We start from the raw sequence: 10194 nt of genomic DNA, 5'->3' as shown, positions 1-10194 counted from the left end.
CATTATTTACTGGTGATATTGGTTATTTTTAGGATGAATAAGACAAAAGGCGTTTTTTTCTGGGATATGTTTATATGTTTTTTATTAAGAGATCTGTGAAATGTTCATCAGTCATTATAGACTGTTTTTGTTCTTGTTTTATAGTTAGACGTTTTTGTGTAGAATTTCTGATTGAAAGGAAACTATAAAAATTTAAATGACAAAAAAGAAGTAATTATCAAACAAAATGTAAACAACGCAGTCGTGTAAACGCTCTAGCATGACATCGACATCAGGGAAAAACTAAATTTATTTTCAGTTACAGATGAACAACTGAAAAAAATGTGTTTCAGTCAGAGTTTCGACTTATTGTCGATCCTCGCGTATTTTTTTCCAAGTTTCTGATTTCCAAAAACAGCTGTAATTCTTTGGCTCCTGCTCAGAAAACGTCTCGTCTGTCAGCACGCATCTGTCCCCGCGGGCTTCCCCTCAGTGTGTTCTCGCTTCACGTGGACTGTCAGTTCATAGTTGCGTTTGAAACCTTTCCCGCACGTTTTACAGGTGAACGGTTTCTCACCTGTGTGGATTCTGGTGTGAAGCAGCAAGCCGTCGCGACGTCTGAAATCCTTCCCGCACGTTTTGCAGGAAAACGGCTTCTCGCCTGTGTGGATTCTCATGTGGCTTTTAAAGTCGCTGTTGTAGGGGAAGTCTTTGCCGCATATTTTGCAGGTGTACGGATTCTCACCTGTGTGGGTCCTCATGTGGACCGTCAGGCCACTGTGCAGTCTGAAATCTTTCCCGCACGTTTCGCAGGAATACGGCCTCTCGCCCGTGTGGATCCTCACGTGCCTCTTCAGCACCGACATCTCACAGAAACCTTTCTCGCAGAATTTGCAAAAGTACGGCTTCTCACCTGTGTGGGCCCTCCTCGTGTGCACCGTCAGTTCGTAGTTGCGTTTGAAAGCTTCCCCGCATGTGTGACATCTGAACTGCCTCTCATCCGTGTGTGTCCTCATGTGGGCCAACAGGTGGCTGTTGTATCCGAAATCTTTTCCACACGTTGTGCAAGAATACGGCTTTCCATTTGAGTGGTGGATGCTCATGTGGCTTTTCACGTCGCTATAATGCGGGAAATCTTTTTCCCGCATATTTTGCAGGTAAACGGCTTCTCGCCTGTGTGGACTCTCACGTGCCTCTTCAGTGAAAACACGTCATTGAATCTTTTCCCGCAAAACTTGCACAGAAACGGCCTCTCGCTCGCGTGGGCTCTCTTCGCGTGGGTTTTCAGCTCGTGATTTCGTCTGAAAGCTCTCCCGCACGCGCTGCATTTAAACTTCCTCTCGCCCGTGTGTGTTCTCGCGTGAGCCAGGAGGCAGCGGTCATTTAAAAAGACTTTTCCACATATTTCGCAGTGATATGGTTTATCACCTGCGTGCACTCTCAGGTGTCTCCACAACGCGGACCTGTAATCAAACTCGCTGCCACATTTCTCACATTTGAAAGACTTTTTACCATCATGAATATTAAAATGCATCTCTGACAAGTTAGAGTTGTTGTAAGTGCGACTTCTGCTTTTGAGATTTTGTTTCTTTGGTTTCGGTTCTGCATTTCTCGTCGATCCTGAGTCCTCGTGGTCTCCCTTCTGGTCTCGGCTCTGAGTTTCTGCAGAGCTGTGAGGGACGAGCTGGTGTTCACTCCGTGCTTCTGATGAGCTTAAAACTATTATTGTGACTGCAGACTCCGTCTCTGCTGCACTCGGAGCGTCTTCAGGATTTAAGGTCAGAGTCTGATCTTGGTCACTTTCCTCGTGAGCAGGAGTCAACATGAAGTCATCGGTCTCCTGCTTCAGGACGAGCTGCTCTCCCTCCTGACCGCTGCAGAGCTCCTCCTCTTCCTCTTTAATCTGAGGAGGCTCTGGGTCCTCCGTTTTTATTTATTTGTATATTAAGTTAATTTTATTTATTTATATAAATAGAGCTTATATATTTATATTTATCTGTTTATAGTTTTATTTTTTTATTCATTTATGCATACTTCTTATTTTTAAATAATAATAATAAAACAAATAATAAATGATTAAATCTGTCAACGTCGGTCATCAAAAGTTAGGGGGCGGGTCGAAGCTTCTGATTGGCTATCCGGCTTTCGGCGACTGCTAACCGCTTACATTAGCTTAGCAACAAAGCTAACCGGCGATACGAAGTACGAAGGCCCGGGAGGAGAGCGACCTAACCCCGGCAGCTCACGTTTTTGTTCCCGCAGTCCGAAAGTAAGCTACTTGGAAACAACCGTAAATTTTTATTTTTTCATTATTTTGTTTTATTTTTCACAATTAAATATATTGCTGAGTTGTTCTGAGGCGAGAAGCCAACGGTGTAAAGTCGAATATTGGTAGTTTTACGAACGTTTTCGGAGTTTTGAAGCTGCACTAACTGCCGCGGCGGCAGGCTAGCGTCTGCTAGCAAACGTTAGCCTAGCTACGATGCTAACCGGCGCTACGAAGTTCAAAGGCTCGGGAGGAGAGCGACTCAGCCCCGGCAGCTCACGTTCTTTGTTCCGGATGTTCGGAGTAAGGCTAGCCGACAACAACGGTAGGTTTTTGTCATTTTTATGTTACTTCATCAATAAATTAACTTTGGGGTATTTTTAGAAGAGAAAAGTCATCGGTTTAATGTCGAATTTTGACAGTTTTATGAAGGTTTTCGGAGTTGAGATGCCCCACAAACCGCGGCCGCTGCGGGGGTCGATAGCTAATGTTAGCTGGCCGGACCGCAGTGAGCAACCTGAAGCTTTCTGGTATCGTTGACAGGAGTGATTATTTTTGATTATTGTTAAATATTACAACACAAATGTCCTTTAAAAACAGTAACGGGGATGTGTGGTTATCCTCATTGTTTTCGGGATTACCCCCGCTGTACTCCCGCTTGGCGGGCGGAGGGTCCGGTGCGTGAAGGGCGTTAGTAGCGGATAAAGATTCGGTGCCATGCCACGGCTCCAGCGGTCAACCGAAAAACCATTTGTCCGAAAAATATCCCGTAGAATGGAAAGCTAAGCTCTCACTTAAATTGCACGATAATAAAATGTAAAGGGAAAACGGAAACATAATGAGTAATAATAAAAACCTTCAGTGGCTGCTAAAAAAATAAAACTAAACAGAAATGTCTAAATTACTCATTAGTTTATTTTTTTCCCCCAATTCAGATCCTATGGCCTTTTTTAGCGTTTTTTTTTTTTTTTTTTTTTTTTAGCATTTTTCATTCTTAAAAAAATAGTTCATGCATATGGCATGCATTTTGGCAAGATTGTGCATTATTATTGAATCTCGGAATTTCCAACTCAGCTCCTACAATAAGTCTGAATAAATACACTGTGTAAACAAAATTGTTACATTCATAGTGTTAAGTGTGAAAAAAATCCTTCATTGAAACACTTTCAATCTGAATACTACACAAAATTATTTGTAGTGTATTTAAAATAATTCCGTTTTTTATCTTGAAAAAATGATGACAAATGACAAAAATCTGACATTTTTAAGGGTTAAAATTCTGGAAATTAATGATAATGATATATTTGATTTATGATTATGACTGGTGTTGGTTAAAAATAAATTCAATGAAAGTCAAAAATCATATTAATGTATAATATTTCTTAAAGCTTGAATTTGAAAAGCACATTTTGTGTGTTAAGCTATACAAGTGTAAGTATTTGAGACTGCACAAAAAGTAATAATGTCTAAAAATCAATGTTGCTGCTAATCATTGGCATATCCCAGGCTGTGATAATTTAAAAAAAATCCAATTTGCCTGTTATATATACCTAATTTTTTTTTTTCATCTAAAACCATAGACAAAACACCTGGCATTTAAAGGTTAGAGATTTTAATACGGGTAAACAAAAGCAGCAATAACAGTGTTCAATAATACTGTTAGTGGTTAGTACACATAAGACAATTCATAAGTAGACAACATACACATGATCAGACAACAGCATTTCGTTGCCCGAGTCCCTTTGGTAACTGATCATTAATATTCGTCACTTTTCATTTCACCTGTTAAGGCTCATTTGTTGACTGCAAAATAAACTACATCAACAAGTTAGTGTTAGTGTTCTAAATTAAGAAACAACGAAAAAACCGAGATAAAGGTGATGCTATTCAAAAAGACATCCAAATAAAAAAAATGTTGCAGCCTAACATAAAAAATAATATAAATGAGGTAGAATATAAAAACTTAAAGAAATAATATTCATTTAACCGTTCACATATTAGTATGAAATGAAATAACTGTGCACCAACCATTTTCAAAGATTTCAAGATTATGATTAATTTAAAAAAAGTCAAATGAAATACAGTTGTGGTACTGTTTTAAACATATTGTGACCTCTTCTTAAAAAGGAACTGTATACATTCAGTACAGGTATATTTAACCCTTTGAAACATGGAGTGATATCACCTTTCTTGTGCTGCTTTCAGACTTCTTTCACAAGTAATATAAAGTAAGTAATAGTAATGTCAAACAAGTAATATAACCTTTGAACTCTGATTTCTTTCAAATACATGAGAGAGAAGGCAATGAGCAACTGGGTAAGAAAAGTTCCAAAAAATACAAGAAATTAGTAATAATTTAGAAATTTAGAAAATTAGTTTTAAAAAGCGAAGGAAAATGTCAAGGAAAAAAGTAAATTGTAATGTATTTATAATACATTTAGAATTACATATTTTTAATTATGTGACGAAATTATTAGATATTTTTTGCCACTTTTCCAGGTTATTTCCTTTTTTAAATTTATTTTTTTGCGTACTAATTTACAAGTCATTTTCTTGTACTTTTTTTTTTTTTTTATTAATTTCAGGGTATTTTTTTCTGTTACTGCTCATTGCCTTCTTTCCATATTTTTGAAGAAAATCAAGCCAATTTTCTCAGGTTGGAAAGGGTTGATTCAGCTGATGAACACGTCTTAAAAGGAGCTCAGTGGTTTCTCCAGTGTATATTAACCCTTAGGTGTTTTTTCAAGTATGTAATTCCAGTGAAAGTTTTCCCTCAATGGCCACGATTACATGGCTCCTCACCTCCGCCAGTTCTTGTTTGTTTTGACCGTCAACTGCGAGATCTGAACCTTCTCGCACATATTTTGGATAAAACACAAGGCTACTGAATTGCGTGTGATGTTACATGCTTCGCCAATTGAGACACGGTGAAGTATCGCAGCCCGCAGATCTTGCAAAGGTAGGGCTTCTCGCACGGCTTCTCGTGCACTCTCATGTGGACCGTCGCCTCACTTTTGCGCCTGAAATCTTTTCCGCACGTCGAACAAGTGTACGGCTTCTCACTTGTGTGGACCGCCATGTGAGACAACAAGCTGTTGCGACATCCAAAACGCCTTCCGCATGTTCTGCAGGGGAACGGCTTCTCTCCCGAGTGTGTTCTCATGTGGACCGTCAAGTCGTTGTTACGAATGAAACCTTTCCCGCAAGTTTTGCACGAAAATGGCCTCTCACCTGTGTGGACTCTCATGTGGACGATCAGGTCGATGTTACGATTGAAACCTTTCCCGCAGGTTTGGCACGGATACGGCCTCTCGTTGGAGTGGATGGTTTGATGAAACTTCAGCTCTGTCGTCTGGCAGAAGCGTTTTCCACAGATGTTGCACACGTGCGGCTTCTCACCTGTGTGGGCTCGTCGTATGTGGACTGTCATCGCGTCACAGTGTCTGAAAGTTCGCCCGCATATTTTGCATTTAAACGGCCGCTCACCTGTGTGAGTTCTCATGTGGACTTTGAGGTGACTTGTATATCCGAAACCTTTTCCACATATTTTGCAGGAATATGGCTTCTCACCTGTGTGTGATCTCATGTGGCTTTTCAAATGAGACTTGGCCCTGCAATATTTCCCGCAAATGTCACATTTGAAACGCGTGTCACCTGTGGGAGTTTCACAGTGTTCCTCTGACACATGCGAGTGGTTTACATCGTTACTGGGACTTGTGCTTTTGGGATTTTCACTCTTTGGTTCTAACTCTACATTTTTACTCGATCCTGGCTCTTCATGCTGGACAACCGGATCTTTGCTGTCAGCTTTAGGAGTGTTGAGAGAGAGGATCTGGGTTTTGGCTACATATTGCGGTTTTGGCTCAGGATTGTGGAGCCTTCTGGTGTGGACCCTCAAGGCACAACTACGTCTGAATTTTTTTCCACATGTTTTACAAGAAAATGGCTTCTCATCTGTGTGGATGCTTACGTGAACGTTTAGGTCATATATGCGACTGAATCCTTTCCCACAGACGGTGCAGAGGTGCGGCTTCTCACCTGTGTGTATCATCTGGTGTCGCTGCAAGGATTGCTTATACTTAAACATTTTCCAACAAGTGTCACACTGGAAAAACTTTTTACCCGTTTGGGTATTATGGTGTGTTTTTAACGAGTTTGGGTTGTTTGCATTTTTAGTGCGACTTTTGCTTTTGTGATTTCTTTTCTTTGATTTCGACCCTGAGTCTTCGTGCACGCCTCCTTTCTGATTTCGGCTCTCGGTTTTAGGAGCGTTGTGAGAGACACAGTGGTAACTGTGTTCCTCTGACACCACAGAGCTTATAACCGGCATGCTGACTGCAGACTCCGTCTCTGCTGCACTCGGAGCGTCTTCAGGATTTAAGGTCAGAGTCTGATCTTCACTGTGGTCACTTTCCTCACTTTCCTCGTGAGCAGGAGTCAACGTGAAGTCATCGGTCTCCTGCTTCAGGACGAGCTGCTGTCCCTCCTGACCGCTGCAGAGCTCCTCCTCTTCCTCTTTAATCTGAGGAGGCTCTGGGTCCTCCTGGTCCAGACTGGAGCTCCTCTCCTGAATGCAGAGCTGCTGCTCAGCGAGATCCTCCTCCTGCTTACAGACATGTTGCTGTGGGAGCTCTGGAGGGACACACAACAAAAGAAAACAGCAAATGAACAGGCTATTTGTTTCACCCTTACATCATTTTAGGGGTCAAAAATGACCCGCCGTTATGTCAAACAGCATAGAAAACCCCCTAACTGATTTTATTTCAACCTAAAATTCAATAACTTTTCCTAGAGTGAACTCAACATGAGAAAAAGTGAAATTCTGCCTTTGTTCATATTTCCATAAAATCTATACACCAACAGGATAAAAAAAATCTTGTCTTAGGGATCATTTTTAGTTTTGAGTTTTATAGCCACAATGAGGAAAATATTTTTGTGAGACTTCAAGAATAAAGTCGTAATATTATGAGAAAAAATTCATAATATTAGGAGAATAAAGTCATAGTTTATGAGACAGCACTGTCCCCGGTGTCACACCTGCCACAGACGGTCAACAGCAGGCAATATGGCAATATGTTCCGTTAAAACATCCCCTTTCTCGTAAAAAATACGACTTTAGTCTCTTAAAATAATTACTTTTTTCTTGTTAAATTACAATTTAATTTCATGACTTTAGTCTCGTAAAATTGCAACTTTTTTCAATCATATTACGACTTAATCCTCCAAATTACAACTTTATTCGCATAATATTACGACTATATTCTCAAAATGTAACTTTCGTTTTTCTTTAACATGGCCCCAAATTCTCCGTAGTACATTTTTGACCCAACAGTAATAAAATCATGTTCATACCACAAAACACACACACACACACACACACACACACAGAAATACATCTGCAAAGTCCATGCACAATATCCTCATTTTACAGTTTAATACCATGTTACTAAATACTTGTTGTTTCCCTATGATAAAATGCATTTAAAACTACTTTTTGCAAATGTCTTCTACTTTCTTAGGCTTAGAAGAGGAAAAACCTAAATATGCACAGAGTTTGTGATGAATAACAGGTTGTTTCTTCGTGCAAAATAGATTTGGGGTTTAAAATTCAACCAAGCTGCTTTATTTTGGGGGATTATAGTGAAGGCAGATCATTTTTGACCCTTAGGACAAGTATTATATACACAGAAAGTTCAGATACACAAAGGTTAAAGTTATATTTATTTAGAGCATGTTACACACCTGTACTGTGTGACTTTATTTGGGGTTCAGTGAGGACATCCAGCAGCCTGCGCTGACGGTCGAGCTCTTCTTCGTACTCGACGATGGTTTTATGAAAAACTCCGAATATTTCTTGAGCTGCAGCGGTCAGACGCTCCTTGACAAACTCTCGCAAATACTCAACCGCAGACATTGTTGCTTCATTACAAATTTATGACGAAATATCTGCGCTACGACTGTCGTTTTCCATCAATTTCAACACGTTACTGGAGCTAAACTGCGCTAGCGACTGTGTTGTTTACTTCCGCTGGGTGTCACACTATTAAATTCCGGCAGTTGACGTGAGCAAAGCGACCAGTTCGTTCCGTTTTCAATTATCGTACACTGTATATAAAGTGACTTCCTTAATAATAATACATCCATGGGATCGACCGAATGTGGTTTATCTATACAGATACCGATTATTAGTGGTTAATGACACCGATAACCAATGCTTGGAACCAGCACGCACTTACAATTAAAAAAAAAATCTGTCAATATTTATAATTTATTAACTCCAACACAAAACTTTGTTTAAATAACTTTAGCGAATTTTTAATCAAAACTGAAACGCTCAATATCATATACAAGTCTTTTTTTTAATCAAGTGAAATTTAACAAAAATAGCTCCCTGCAGTTTTACAAGTACAATTTTCTTCCATGCCGACACCTTTTTTGTACCTTTTAATTAATTTTTTTATTGGCAATCATCAACATGAAATGCAGATAAAGATAATCTGCAAAATCTTGTTGTTGTGGCTCTGCCTGCAGCTTTCTGAATGAGTAAAAAAAAAAAAAAAAACAACTCAGTTAAGACCATTGAAGTAATCAAACCTGCTGGAAATGAAAACAGGCATTAGTTTCTCTAAATCCTGTCTGGACAAGTCTCTTCTGAAAGAAATATAATGTTTCATAAACTCCTGAATATTTTATTTATGCAGAAAAACATCTGCTGCAGCCTCAAACCCCCCTAATGAAACCTGTTCATGGTCCGTCTGCAGCACCTTTCAGTCCTGCAGGGAGCCGACAGGTCAACTCAGGCCAGACGCACTCACAGACTTTAGAGGTGGATGAGATCCTGGAGGCAAAGAACATTTTCCTCATTAAAGCCAAAGTAATCACCCAGAGTCCTTCACTCTGCCTGCCGCCCCTCCTTTTTTTTATCTGAACAGAGGGAAAACAGGAAGAGAGGCTGCAGGCTCACATTTATACATCTTCGTATTCTGTCAGCCTCCACACGCATCTCCCCTGAGTCTGTGAGCATGCAGGAAAACACAAGGTTATCAGCACGAGATATCTGAAAAACACTGATTTTACAAGTCATTTTCATCATCTATTTAAAGGCAGATCGTTAGAAAAAAAGTTAAAATATTTCCACTTCACAATAAGCCTTTATTTATGCAGGTTAAAAATGTTTTTGAGCTGATTTTTGGCCTAAATATGCTGCTGTGTGTCATTAAATAGGGTCAGTGGGAGGGTTCCTTCCTGGTTATTTAAAGAGCTGACTGTAAAAACACAACAAACAATGCTGGATCTGCAGTAGTGGAACCAAAGTGATCCTGTTTCAACCCTGGTTTAATTAACCTGTTCAGAGCCCAAAGTATATTGTAATGATGAATTTCTTCTCTAAATGCACACATAAATCATTAGTAAAACAAAACAGAAAAAAATTAATAGGATACTTCATTATGTTTCCTGTACATTTAAATGGAGAAGAATCTTAATGCAGAAATCTCCTAAAAGTGAAAATGACGCATTAATCGACATATTTGGACAGAAAATATGAGATTATTTATTTTTCATGAATAATTAACTCATATAAAAGACATTTTTTTATTGCATCTTTAAAAACCATTTACAAAACTTTGTGACAAACAAGGCAAAGCAGAAGCAGAGGGAGAGACTTTTTGTAGAGGCAGAATGACTACAAGAGCCAAACAATAATTCCAAAAAAGACCAGACAGAATTTAAAGTGGAATTAAACACTTAACAAAACAAAATTAAAGAAACATTAAAAGACAAATTTAATTGATAAATTAAATTGTAAGAATTGTAAGTGAATAACAGTAGTGTGGCAGTAGAAAAATGTATATTACAATGTATAATATGTTTGCAACCTATTATGTTTGTTAATAATGTTAATTTTATTGATTGATTTTTATTTTTTTTTTTTTTTTTTTTTAATTTTT

The 10194-nt window shown here is 38.9% G+C and overlaps 1 pseudogene; it reads right to left on the bottom strand.

Annotated features, from left to right (window-relative positions):
- Positions 1 to 82: 82 nt before the first annotated feature.
- Positions 83 to 5675, bottom strand: LOC121944720 (annotated as a pseudogene).
- Between the last annotated feature and the right edge of the window lie 4519 nt (positions 5676 to 10194).

This window comes from Plectropomus leopardus, chromosome 6 (assembly GCF_008729295.1).
Source record: "Plectropomus leopardus isolate mb chromosome 6, YSFRI_Pleo_2.0, whole genome shotgun sequence".
NCBI lineage: Eukaryota > Metazoa > Chordata > Actinopteri > Perciformes > Serranidae > Plectropomus > Plectropomus leopardus.
Note: the sequence above shows the minus strand (reverse complement) of the source record. Positions and strands in the feature narration are given on the sequence as shown.